Source organism: Varanus komodoensis, unplaced genomic scaffold (assembly GCF_004798865.1).
Source record: "Varanus komodoensis strain SLA01 unplaced genomic scaffold, ASM479886v1 scaffold10, whole genome shotgun sequence".
NCBI lineage: Eukaryota > Metazoa > Chordata > Lepidosauria > Squamata > Varanidae > Varanus > Varanus komodoensis.
This window is the reverse complement of record NW_025335269.1, coordinates 33,518,619-33,532,527: the sequence shown is the minus strand read 5'-3', so window position 1 is coordinate 33,532,527 and position 13,909 is coordinate 33,518,619. Positions and strand designations below refer to the sequence as shown.

The following is a 13,909-nucleotide window of genomic DNA, read 5'->3' as shown; positions in this document are numbered from 1 at the left end:
GCTCTGTGTTGGCTTTATTTAGGTCCTATCTTGGCAATATTTCAAAAGGTGAGTAATAATAGGGCCATGCACACTTCCTTTGGCAGGGCACCCCAGTATCTCAGCAGCACCCATAAAAAAGTCCCATGGCTTCTGCCTACCTGCTGTAATTTCAGGATGGTCAAGTCTCCTTTTTACGGAAGACCATCTTCTGTTTAAAGGACTGCCACAGGATTGTCCCCTCTTTGAGGGAATGACCTGCCCAATTCTGGTTTAGCCACAGGCTCTGTTGCCCATTTATGATCCGCACCTGAACAGGTGGGCACACAGGTCACCTGGCATACCCTCCCATACTATTTATTTGTTTATTATTAAACTTCTATTCTGCTATATTGGCCCAAAGTCTCTCTAAGTGGATTACAATGCAATAAAAACACACCATAACAATAAAAACCATCAATCAAAAGACACAACAATAAACAAGAAAATCAGTGAAACAAACCAGTACACAGCTGAGGGATAACAACTTAAAACAGAAATACCAATAAAATTATCACATAGCATCAATTATTAAAATGATGCTAGAAAATAAAGTTGTTTTGCCTGGCTCCATAAGAAGGGCGCCTTCTTTTTCGCCACATTTCCCCTTTTTCACCAGTTCGGAAGTGGTTATATGCTTGAGAGCTCTTCGGGAGGGGTTCTGAAGCTGACCTCAAGGGATAAGCAGTCTCATTTGGGCAGAGAGGATTTTAAGATACCTGATGTTAGCTGGCTTAGGGCATTCCAAGTCAAAGCAGAACCTTGAATTGAGTGCAAAAGCATACTGAAAAATGTATCTAGTGACTCAAAAGGGTTTATCTTTAGCATAATAAATAAATAAACAAACAAACAATCAGTGCTGTACCACTGCACCAAAACCCACAAGAAACTCTCAAGGCTGCATCAAGCCATATATTCACATATCACAACATAACATTTGCTCATTCTGGGATTTTTGGAAGCTGATATTTACTGAGAGATATGTGCATTTGCCATATGGAATAGTCATGGAATGACAAGGAAAATCAACCGAGGACTGGCATCCGTTCACCAGCTGTATAGAAGGAGAGCATCTAGCAGCAGTCTTAGCTCATCACAGCACATTTAGCCACTTCTGCTGAAGTGCTTAAGGGGAAAACAACAATAGCAGCAGCAGCAACACCTTTCTTGAGTTAAAACTCCACTTCCAGAAGAGAGTAATCTTAGAGCAGGACTGTCTTTTTGCGGACAAGAAAAGGGAACCAGAAGCATCTGAGCTGGAGTGTAATTTAAACTCTGATAGCGCAGTCAAAGTATCTGCTCTTCCCCATTTTTATGGGCCTTGCTGAGAACACTGTGCGGCATGACATAACTTGTCACATAGCTACAACTCTGCGCGTAAGTTTGCTGCTGCTTTGGAGTGAAAGCTGGCATGCAGAAGAATAGCTCGGCTGAGTATCTTGTTTAACACTTGCTTAAAGTGAGGTGTTCGTGGTCAGAAGGGGATCTCCACAGACTCACATGATAAGTCGTGAAATGGCCAATGTTTCTTAATTCTCCCAGGAGCAGAAGTAAAATACTCCTAATAGGAGCCCTGAGAGTTCTGCTTTAAAAGAGGGACTCTTCTTGAAATCTTTTCTCTGCTGTTTTACTTAGTCATGTTCGAACAAAATGGGAACTAAAAATGAGTTTGGGGAATGTGTGGGTGTTTGCACTAACCTTTTTGCTCACCCTGAGAAGAGAAGAACAAAGGGAGATATGAGAGCACTTTTCGAATACTTGAAAGAGTGTCAAAAGAGGCAGGATCTTTTCTCAGTCACCCAGAGTGCAGGACACAGAATAATGGGCTTAAGTTGCAGGAAGCCAGAGTCTGGTTAGGCACCAGGAAAAACTTCCTGACTGTTAGAGCAGTACAGCAATGGAAGCAATTACCCAGGGAGATTGACAATGGAGACATTCAAGAGGCACCTGGACAGCCCTCTGTCAGGGACACTTTGACCTGGAGTCCTGTACTGAGCAGGGGGTTGAACTCAATGGCCTTATAGGCTCCTTCCCACTCTACTATGCTATGATTCCTTTTCTGATTATTGCCCTTTTCTTCAAGTAGTAATTAGAACAGGATATGAAGCAAGCAAGCAAGCAAGCAAGCAATTGTCCAGCATATTTGTTCTCTGTTCTGTACATCCCCAAGTAGCAGGGCATTCCAAGGGCAGGTGTTTGTGCAGTCAGTTTCCTTGTAAGAAGAGAAAATGTGTTGTGTATTTAGCGACAAATTATGGCAGTATAAGTGGCACTTTGGTTCATTTCAGGGGACAGATGAAGATCTCAGGGAGGGGGATTAGGGCTGGAATAGTGATGGAAGCAGGGTGGATGGGTTAAGAACTGGCTACCTCCAGATGTGAGGACCCATCAGCCGAGAGCCTCCTGATTGGATCTCACAGCAATAAGCTTCTATCAGATGTCACTTGCCAGTGGCCACCAGCCGCCATTTAAACTTTCCCACCGTGCCTAGGAACAAAGCTCAATCAAAGGCTTTGTGGGTAATTTGAAATGGCAGCTAAGACACCCAGGGCAGGGGAGCCCTGGCAGGGTGCTGGGGGGATGATTTATAAGCACCTAATGATGGAGGTGCTTAGGAGAATTTATAAGGAAGACTAGAATAAAGAGTTGATCCAGATGTGAGCAATTGTAAGAAGGCAAGCATTTGCTTTCTTGGTAAGTTTTATTAAAAGTAACTGTTGACAATAGGTCTTAAGGCTTAAGGAAGGCAAAAGAAGAGATAAGGGGTTGTTATAATTATTCTGTGTGTATTGGATGGTAATGTGATACAGGGAAAGCCTGTGTATCAGGACAAAAGAAGCAGTATGAACTAGAACCTTTACTAAAGAATTGGAAGTGGGGGTTTCAGCAGGTGCAGCTTTTCCAGCCTGTGCATAACAAGGTGCACCTGTTGATGCTTCATTTTGCACATCCCTCTCAAAAAGACAGGGAGCCCCTTCACACCTGGACACACTGCTTTCGCCAGAAGCCTTGCTTGTATCTGCCCATCCCTATAGCCATGTGCAGAAATGTTCAGAGCGTCTGAAGCTGTAAGACAATGCACCCGTTCTAAATAAAGAGGCGCTGCTGGGACGCAGCTGACATGGCATGCCCTGACACTTACTTCCAAGAGGAATGAGGTGGGGAGGGAACGGAAGGCAACTGCATTCCTAGATTATAACCAGAGAGCAGCAAAATAGTTCGGGGGTGGGGGGGGAGGAGGAGGAGGAGGAGGTGACGCGGCAGCAGCAGCAACTACTCCTCTCTTGGGAAGTATAAGTTGATTCTTCCCATCTGTTTCTGGTTTCATTGAAAGAAAAATGATTATCAATGATAACCGATGAAGATGATGATGACACTCAGGCATGAAATTATCTTCTCTTGCAGGAAGGCTGGCTTACCCAGCTAATTAACTGTGTGGTGTCACGGGCGCACGGCTTGTCTTTTGAGAGGGGCGAAGCTGCCTGCTGCCGAAACAGCAACGGAAACCTTCTGCCACCTGGGAGCAGAGCACACACCTGCTGCTCCCACCTGCCCTTCTGATGGGAAGACAAAGGTCAGGGGGAGAGGTGGGTGGTGGGATTGGGCCGGCCAGTGCTGAGCCAGCCAGCGGATAGCAAGCACACTGCTCCAGAGCGACTGTGGATTATCGGGAGGGAATTGTGCCTTTCCTACCTGGTGTTCAGGGGCACCAGCTCTGCCTCTTTATGTTGCACATGGGAAAGGAAGTGGGAAGAGCCAGTTGTGAGGCCACTCCAAGGCAAAGGGGATGCTTCTCACAGCAAGAGCAGAGCTGGAGAGAGGTCAGAATAAAGGAAAGGCTACTTACCCTGCACAATCCTGAACTATAATCTTGAAATTAATGGAACATTTTGTGTAGTCCTGACACATGCAGAGGCAGCCAGGTTGAAGAAAGCTGCTCTAGTAGACTGAATCTCATTGCTATCTATAGGATGAGGGATTTTCCAAACCGTACATTGGAGTTTAACTCTACTCATGGGAAGGGAGCCAGGGAGTATGGAGTCCCTGAATGCTGCAGGACTAGTAAATTGCCTTAAATTAGAAATGTAAACAAATGCAGAACAGAAATATATATTCAGGGGGGTTTTAATATTCTATTTAAGATGAAAACATAAAGCATAGCAGGCTGAATCCAGAGCAGGGCTGTGCATATGTGTCTGCCAAAGAAGAAGCCCTGTTCACATGAAGAAACAGGATAAAGGTCAATTGATTTGTGCACAGTGATCTTCAAAAGCCATATAATGTGGGACCAGCGATGGCCTGCAGCTTCTTAAGGATCATAGTTTTCAATGTTAAAGGGAGAGGGAGTATTCAAGCTGCTATCCCTCGTAGTGGAAATGCTTGAATATGCATGAAGCTCGTTGATGAAATATCCAGCACCAAAGGCCTTATTAGGTGCCATTTCAGTAAATTCACAGACAGGGCTAAAATCCCATATAACCACTTGCCCCTTCCTTTGGCCAGCAAGAGTGAATAATGTATGCAAAACAAAGGAAATATCATACACATTTGCACATTTAATAAAAGTCACAGAATTTGGCTTTTTCTTACTATGAAATCGAAGCTACCTGCTTGGCTTGGTATTTACATTACTGCTTCAGAGGACAGAACATGGATCTATGCAGTATTTAAGTGATCAGAGCAAACCTCAACATTGTCTCGGTGATCCATATAACAACATCGTAAGGCAGTTTTGCAGATTAGTGTTGACTGGGAAAGTCTTTCTGGCTTATAGTCTTAACCGGTACAGCAGTTCTTCTCTTCTTGCACCCTTGTCCCACAGTTCCCTGTGCATCAGCATTTATAATCCCCCAAACAGCTGCAGCTCAGCAGCTACACCGTTTTTTAATTTGAAAAGCACTTTGCAAGCTTTACTGTGTGTGGTCTGCAATCAGGCGAGATGGGACACTCTTATTCACATTTTAGAGATGGGGAAAAGAGGCTAAGCCGTGGTGCTATACTCAAGGCCTTTTACTAAAATCCACTATTGCAGAAAATCACATTGCTCCACCACCAACATCCAAATGGCCGTCCCCTAAATTATGCTGGGAAAGTGGGAGGCTGTTGCAGCAAGCGCTAATGGGGAAAAAATCCAGGTGTCATAACAACGTTCCCAAATTGGACAATGGGGGTTGTGATCCCATCCAATACATCTGCAAGGCACCAATTTGGGGAAGGCTGACTAAGGGAACTACAAAGTTTGCCTTCATGGAAACAGTTGCGTTTAAGTTGGCATGTAAACAATGGGGTAAAATGAATGGAATTCTGATAAAAGAAATAATGGGGACATTGCTGTTAACTACCATACAAAAAGGCTTCTGAATGCCGCTTATTGTGGGGGCATTCTGCTGTCTGCATGCATGTTTAAATCTCACTGATTTCAACTTAGAGCATAAGCACGTGCGTAGCCTTCCCACTGAAAGCAGCGGAGCGTAAGAGGTTCTGTACGTGAAGCTGCTATACCACCGTATCTACTTTCAATTCGGTGTGGAACTGAGATCTCATATGGAAGAACAGCACAAATGCACAAAAGGAACTTTTGCTTTCTTTCACTTTTTACAATTAAATATTGTCTTTCTCTTGCTCTTAAAAATGCCAAAGTCAGATACAGAAGTGAGACTGAAGGATCACAATGTCATATAAAGAACCCATGCACAACTATGAGTAGGGAATGACAACCGCCTGATAAATTTCTCATATAGAAAAGCACTAAGACTGTTGGGTGGCGCATACTTTCCTGAGGGTCATTTCTGAGCAGACCATCAGAGGAATGCACTGTAAAAGGACTTGACTTTACCCGAGTGTGTCTGGTGTCCCTGCCTTCATACTATCATTCACTGAATTTAGAAAGGAGTTTAACATCCTGAACTTTCAATCTCTTGTGTATGTGTGTGTTTGTATTATAAAGACATGTGTAGATATATCAGCACTCACACCTCTTTGTCCCATTGTACAGGTATTTAATGCTATTTCACCCATTTCAGTTTGTCCCTTCCCCAAAACTGAGAGTACAAAAACAATTGGCTTTCTAAAAGCACAGTCATATAGAGTCATCCAGGTACTTGATAGACATACAGAATTGAGTGTATCTATGGCTCGCAAGATTACCTTTGCAACAGATGCTGTTGCCAAGAAAAGCTAGTGGAGTGAAAATGAGTTCATGGGCTATTATTACACTCGTGTAGCTGTAGGATAAACAGCATCAACATGGGCCCTGAAAATGAAACAATTATTCCAGGTTGCTTGATTGGCTATGAAATGTTAATTCTTCTTAAGCCATGGAGCAAAAATGACTTATGAGGATAAATCTGTCAATTCCTAAGTTTGTAGTCTGTGCCTTGGTGGAGACTTGGCAGGGAAAGTAAATTATGGTTCACTAAGGATTAGAGTTTATGTTTTTCTTTCGGAGAGTTTTTTTTAGTGCCTTGTGGTTTTTCAAATGGAGTGAAACAGAAGGCTATTTCAAGCACCCCTGTTCATTACAAATTGGGTCCATGTGACGAAAGTACAGGTCAACATTCTCCCATAACCACTTTTTCTGTACAGGTTTATCATCAAGGAGAAGCTTCCAATAGATTCAAAATACATTCTGGTCCACCTTGGTTGGAACTAAAATTCAGTGGCACATCATTGGCCAATAAGTTCAACCACTGGGGGCATGCTTACAGCTGAATATTGTACCTATCTGTTTATGTATTGTATTTGTTACATTCCTCACTCTTTCCCCTTTCTCCCAAGGAACCATACATAATCCTCCTCCTCTTCATTTTATCCTCCCAGCAACACTGTGGGGCAGGTTAGGCTAAGAGTCAGTTGCCAAGCCAAAATCACCTAGTGAGCTTCATGGCCAAGGGGAGACTAGAAACAAGGTCGTTGAGCACTCAAACTGTTTTCCACTTAACTGCAATTTGTGGGTTATTAATGTGCAAATCACAGAAATCTAGCAGGAATGCGCACACTTCCGCCTGCATACTTGCTGCTTTCACGGTCAGCTGAAAGCCTATGATTATGCAATCCAGTCACTCAAGACTACTTGGGAGTGGAATAACCCAGAGTTAAACTATGATCTGCTGTTGGGTTAACTCTGGGTTGTTTAAGCCCTAAGCTAACCTAAGCCCATAGGTTGAATTATCAGTGGGTTTTTACCCTGTGGGAACTGGGTTCAGAATGAATTTCTTAAGTGGGAACCCTCTTCTATGCTTAGGAGCTCTCCATGCAGTAGAAAACCCTGATTCGGGTAGGTTTTCTGTTTTAAGTATGATGCTGATATATTGCTTTCTTACATGTTGGAAGTTGTAGTCTGTTGCTGGAGTATTCTGTTTGTGTTCCTAGATGAAGCTCTTTTGCCGAAAGGTGGCAGAAACCATAATGGACCCTCTCATAGGGTCAAATGCTTGCTGGCTGGTCCCCCAGCCCCAGCTGGTTATATAAGTACAGCTATCAGACAGGTCAGCATTAGCCAGCAGGGAGTGCCTGGCAGCAACATTCCTGAAACCCACTCCTGCTTTAACAGAATCCACAAGGGAATTTTTTGAACCCTTTTTAGAGCCCTGGGAGTGCAGGAATAACTTTTCCTACTGGTAGATCCTTTCTTTACAAGGATCTCCCTGCCTCTGCCAAAAAAAAGATTTCATGATAGGCTTCCAGTCAAGCTAGGTGGGTTGTTTTTGAGGCCTTCACCAAAGCACCTTCCCTTGAACCCAGTCCTAAAGAGAATATAAAAATAATGGTGTTTTGGATTTACTGGTCCCAGTGTGGAGAAGTCCCACCAGCCTACAAACGCACACACAAAACCCTTATGAAAATCCTCAAAAAAGAGTTTGATTATGAGGACTTTTCAGCATGGAAAAGTTTAGGATGAATTCCCTTTTAAAATGATATAGCCAAATATCCACACGTAAAAAGCTATGGTGGGTGGGAGAGCAGGGGATAAGGTCATACACACCCACAATTCCAAATAAAATTCAAAGGCCCGTCTAACTTATCTACTGACATGTTACCTACCTGAGCTGACTCTTATATTCCAGGGCATATACGGAGCCCATTTCAAACAGAATTAGCCGAGAAAGAATATCTTGGACCAGTTAGGTGGTTAATGGAAGACTCTAAAAAAGAGTGAGCAAAGTTGTACTTTTATGGGAAGATAAGTAAGTGAAAGCTGGCCCCTGAGGCTGACTATTGTTTTAACCAATAATGTCAGTAGCTTAGTGAAAAAAATAAGAAAATTACTTAGTGGTTAGACCCACTCTCCTAGCAATTCAAAATTTACATCTTTGCCTTTATAAGGCAGAAAACACAACACCACTGGGATGGCTTCTTTAACTCTATAATGTGTACGGATATGTACCTTAAAGATTCACATTTAAATTGTGAATGTATGCATCTGCAATACTATTGCCTGCCATTGGGCCTTTGAGACCACTAAAGTAGACTACACACTGAAATTGCAGTGGTGCACAAAAGACCTTTCAAAATATTCTATCCTATTTTTAGGCAGAGAAATTGGAGACAATTTCACTGAATTTCTCAAGGGGCAGAAGAAATTCCCCACTTAATTCTCAGGGGCTTTTATAATTTATTTGGAATTTCTTTCTTTTCTCTTTTATAATCTTACTTAATCACTGTGAGTTAGCCCCAGTTCTGTGTATATTTTTCTTTTTACTACACATCTCTCCATTGCTATTTTATTCTCCCAGGCTGCCTTGCACTTCTGATCTGAAAAGTTCTATGAGAGGAATAACCTCATGATGTCTTCCCCTGGGCAGGAAGTCAAGGAGATTACGGGCTGCCCTAGAAATGACTGCGCAAAGAAAGATGCTCACACACATGCCTCAGCCACTTCATAAGTAAGGTACGCACAAACCCCTGAACCAAACCCATGAGAATATCTGCAAACTACTTTCTCACTTGAATTTCTGTTCAAAAGTGGTCTCTTTTCTATCAAACTGAATAAGAATGGCCAAGAAATATGTCGGATAAATATTCAGCACAGCAGCAATCCAAAGACTAACACTTATTTAGCAATGAGACAGAAAGCCCAATCGGTCCGTTTTCATCTTCTACGTATTACTACATCATTGTCAGACCACACCAGAGAAGGAAGAAGACCCCTTATGCCTTCCCTCCGTTCCCCCATAATCTTCTCTCTACGGTTGCAGAATCTCCTGCCCTTTCTGTATGATCGTCTGTCTTCTGGGCAGTGTCCAAGAGGGCCCACATTCCATTCCTACCTGGAAGCAGGAGGAGGTCTTTGCTTCTGGATCAGGGCAGGTTTGTGGAGCTCCCTTATGCAATTGCACTAACTGATCCCACTCCAGAAGTGAGCATTTCTGTCCAGTTCTGGTTGATCCCAGAAACACTAAATCTGCACTGCACAAATAGTGGGTCTTGCTTGTGGAGCAGAGCAATCAGGGCACAATCAAAGCAGGAAGGGCACAGTGCCCTGTTAAATACATCCTTCTCTTGTGTCTTTATTTCTTTTTTGTAAACAAAACCAAGAAATGTTTCAGTAAAATGATTTGTTTTAAACACACGCTTATTATTGTTACCCCTTTGAAACAGTTCATTTCCCCTTCAAATTCGAGTGTGACAAATTCAAGTATGACAAGAGTCCCTTGGTTTTTAATGTCTTCGGTCAACTGAATGGACTCCCACACATTCTCCCTTCTCCTCAAACAGACATCTTGTTCACTCACTTTCTGACTCCTGCTGCCATCCTGAAATGGCTTCTCTCAGGCCTCTTGGAACTAAATGACTTTAGGACTCTCTTTAAATTACATCTCATAGTTAGGCTTGGTCAATCAAGGCAGAATGCAGCACCCACTTCGTCTCCAATCAGATCTTCCGCGTGTAATGCTTCACGTCTTCTAGACTATGAGTCATCCCAAAGGATACCTGCTAAGAATACTCACAACCATATGTGAGTCAAATATGATCTTCCTGTCAGACTGAAGCAGCTAAAAAAAACCACAAAAGAAAAACCCTTCATGCCTGGGCTGACAGGAACTTCCCTATTTTCTTCTACAAGTAATTTGATTACATTTTATGAGCTGACAGGGTGATCCTCTAAGTGCGCAGTAGCTGGGGGATGCGTTGCTAATAAAAGCACTGCTTGTGCTCTTTCCTTCTTTTTAAGCCTATTTTGTGGAAAGAGTTTGGCTCAGAAGCATTGAGGGCAAACCCAGATTGTCAGTCATTGATCCCTAATTAGTTTTCTGTATGGAACATATTTGTCTTATCTATATGTTAAAAAGATGCATATGTGATTCCTTATTTATTAAGGAAGGGCAGTTCCATAGCAGAATTCATACAAAACACCCCAGACAGAGTCCTGACATCTCCAGGTAAAGTTGGCAAAGAACCCTGGACAGAAACCCTGGCCTGTCATTGCAGCAAAAGCTGCATTCTTTCACCTGCTCATGTCAAAGACATTGGAGTAACATAGATGCTTTCAGTGAGGTGATCAATATTTATTTATTACAATACTGGTTACACTTATGGCTTTACCACTACAGAAATAAATTTCAGTGGGTTAAATGTTTATTGTTCTCTAGATAATCTTTACAATACAGCAGTCATGTAAGGCACAATTTACACAAGGAAATATGTATAAATCCTAATATGAGCTAAAGTTGGGAAAAAGGTATGTTCATGGCAATGCAGGTAGGCCGTATGTGAAGAATGGCTATTTGCTCACAGGGCTTTGGTTTTGCTTTACAGTGGATGCCTTTAAATATGAAAAAAGCCACCTCTGCATCTGAAAGTGTAGGAAAAGCAAGTCTGATTTTATCAGTGCATTAATTTGCTTAACAACTCCAGGTATCCTGGGCTGTTGCTGTTGGCAATGAATACTCTTAGCACCATTTGAAGATGCATTTCCTGCCAATTAGAGCTTTACATAAATGGTTTAGCTGCTTTGGAGAATACTCATAAAGGAATCTATATTTATGGTTGACTGCTGTTCGGATTCAGGGGCATGTGCACACACATTTATTTCTCTTAAAAGTTTATATTTCTCTTCCTGAGAAACATTGAGAATTACCTACTGGCACTTGTATAGGATTTCCAAGTGGTCTAAATGCTTTCATATACATTATCTAAGTAACCCTTACAACATCCTTGTAATGTAGACCAGCATTGCTGTTGTTGTTGCTAGTTGTGAAGTTGTGTCTGATCCATTGCAACTCCATGGACAACATTCCTCCAGGCCTTTCTGTCCTCCACCATCACCCGGAGTCCACTTAAGCTCACGCCGACTGCTTCAGTGACTCCATCTAGCCACCTCATCCTCTGCCGTCCCCTTCTTCTTTTGCCATCTATTGTTCCCAGCATCAGGCTCTTCTCCAGGGAGTCCTTCCTTCTCATTAGGTGGCCAAAGTATTTGAGTTTCATCTTCAGTATCTGGCCTTCTAAAGAGCAGTCAGGGTTGCAGACCCCATGGACAGGACCAAAAGATCAGCATTGCTATCCTCATATTGCTGGGATGGGGGAGAGAAGGAAGGCCTGAAACTGAGAACAGTCATTTGTTTAACATCCCCTGCAGAATGTTATGGTCCAGATGAGCTCTGAATGAAGGGGCTGTTCCCAATGAGTTCCAGTGCACATGGGACCCACCATGAATGCCACAGAAAGTAGTGCTTCCTAGAGGAACATTGCAGTATTTGTTTCTGGAAAGGGTCAGATCAACTTTTTTTCATGAGCTTTCCCATACTCCAGAAATGCATATTGCTGCCTTTTCCCAATGGTTTCAAGAACTGCTTGGTTCCCGCTGTACTAGCTGCAGGTCCTGCTACCACATGGGCAGTGTCACACAGTGCCTTAGAAATTTAACCGATTTTTCATGCTGTCAAGTCACAACATCACACAATCATGGTGCAGGGCTAAACCAAAATATACAGCAGTTCCAGAAGTGTCACTGTCTGCTACAGTTAATTTTATGGCTATTGTAAGCGGCAAAGCATTTTATCCAGTGTTAGTCCTGCTTAGAGTAGACATGAATAAGACTTTGGTTAGACCAACACTTTATACAACTGAATGTAGTTTACAGCATCACCCCTCAGACAACCCTACCTCTATTACTTTCCTTCTTACATACACGGTATTGAAACTGAAAGATAGCCCAGTGAAGAGAGTCTTTGCCTGCAGAAATGAGCCTGGAAGACTAGGATCCAAATTAGGCACCTAGGAAGATGACTTCTACTGAGTCAGACCACTGGTCCATCTACCCCAGTACTGTTGACACGGACTGGCAGTGAAGGGTTTGCCAGGGTTTCAGGCAGGCAGTGGACTTTCCCAGTCCTACCTGCTGATGGTAGGATTGGGTGGCAACACACTCCAGTATCCTTGCCATGAAAACCCCATGGACAGTACCAAAAGGCAAAAAGATATGACGCCAGAAGATGAGTCCCTCAGGTCGGAAGGTGTCCAGTCTGCTACTGGGGAAGAGCAGAGGGCACTAGTAGCATCAGAAAGAAAGAAGCGACTGGGTCAAAGCCAAAAGGACACTCAGTTGCTGATATATCTGGTGGTGAAAGGAGAGTCCGATGCTGTAAAGATCTACACTCCATAGGAACCTGGAATGTAAGATCCATGAATCAAGGCAAGCTGGATGTGGTCAAACAAGAGATGACGAGACTGAACATCGACATCTTAGGAATCAGTGAACTAAAATGGACAGGAATGGGTGAATTTAATTCAGATGACCATCAGGTATACTACTGCGGGCAAGAATCCCTCAGAAGAAATGGAGTAGCCCTCATAGTCAATAAAAGAGTAGGAAAAGCAGTATTGGGATACAATCTCCAAAACGACAGAATGACCTCAGTTCGACCCCAAGGCAAACCATTCAACATCACAGTAATCCAAGCCTATGCCCCAACCACTGGTGCTGAAGAGGCTGAAGCTGACTGGTCCATGAAGGCCTACAACACCTTCTAGAATTAACACCAAAAAATGATGTCCTTATCACCATGGGGGATTGGAATACTAAAGTAGGAAGCCAAAAGATAACCAGAATAACAGGCAAGTTTGACCTTGGAATACAAAATGAAGCAGGGCACAGGCTGCTAGAATTTTGTCAAAAGAATACGATGGTCATAGCAAACACTCTTTTCCAACAACCCAAGAGACAACTCTACACATGGACCTCACCAGATGGTCAACACAGAAATCAGATTGACTATGTGCTCTGCAGCCAAAGATGGAGAAGCTCTATACAGTCTGTAAAAACTAGACCAGGAGCTGACTGTGGCTTGTTGCAAAATTTAGGCTTAAATTGAAGAAAGTAGGAAAAAGCACTAGGCCACTCAGGTATGACCTAAATCATATCCCTGATGGATATACAGTAGAGGTTACAAATAGATTTAAGGAATTAGATCTGATAGACAGAGTGCCTGAAGAACTATGGATGGAGGTTCACAACATTGTACAAGAGGTAGCAACTAAAACCATCCCAAAGAAAAAGAAATGCAAGCTAGCAAAATGGCTGTCTGACGAAGCTTTACAAATAGCTGAGGAAAGAAGGGAAGTGAAAGGCAAGGGAGAAAGATACACCCAACTGAATGCAGAATTCCAGAGAATAGCTAGAAGAGATAAGAATGCCTTCTTAAATGAACAGTGTAAAAAAACAGAAGAAAACAATAGACTAGGGAGGACCAGAGATCTCTTCAAGAAAATTGGAGATATGAAGGGAACGTTTCATGCAAAGATGGGCATGATAAAGGACCAAAATGGCAGGGACCTAACAGAGGCAAAAGAGATTAAGAAGAGGTGGCAAGATTACACAGAGGAACTATACAAGAAAATGTTTAACGTCCCTGATAAGCACGATGGGGTGGTCACTGACCTCGAGCCA

The 13,909-nt window shown here is 42.8% G+C and overlaps 1 long non-coding RNA gene across 1 annotated transcript in view; it reads left to right on the top strand.

Moving 5' to 3' along the window:
- The first annotated feature begins 3,307 nt into the window (after positions 1-3,307).
- LOC123017701 overlaps positions 3,308-13,909 on the top strand; it is an 18,583-nt gene continuing 7,981 nt past the window's right edge. Inside the window, exons 1-2 of the long non-coding RNA XR_006413648.1 lie at positions 3,308-3,592; positions 8,754-8,908. This is a non-coding gene — a long non-coding RNA (uncharacterized LOC123017701). The remainder of the gene's footprint in view (positions 3,593-8,753; positions 8,909-13,909) is intronic.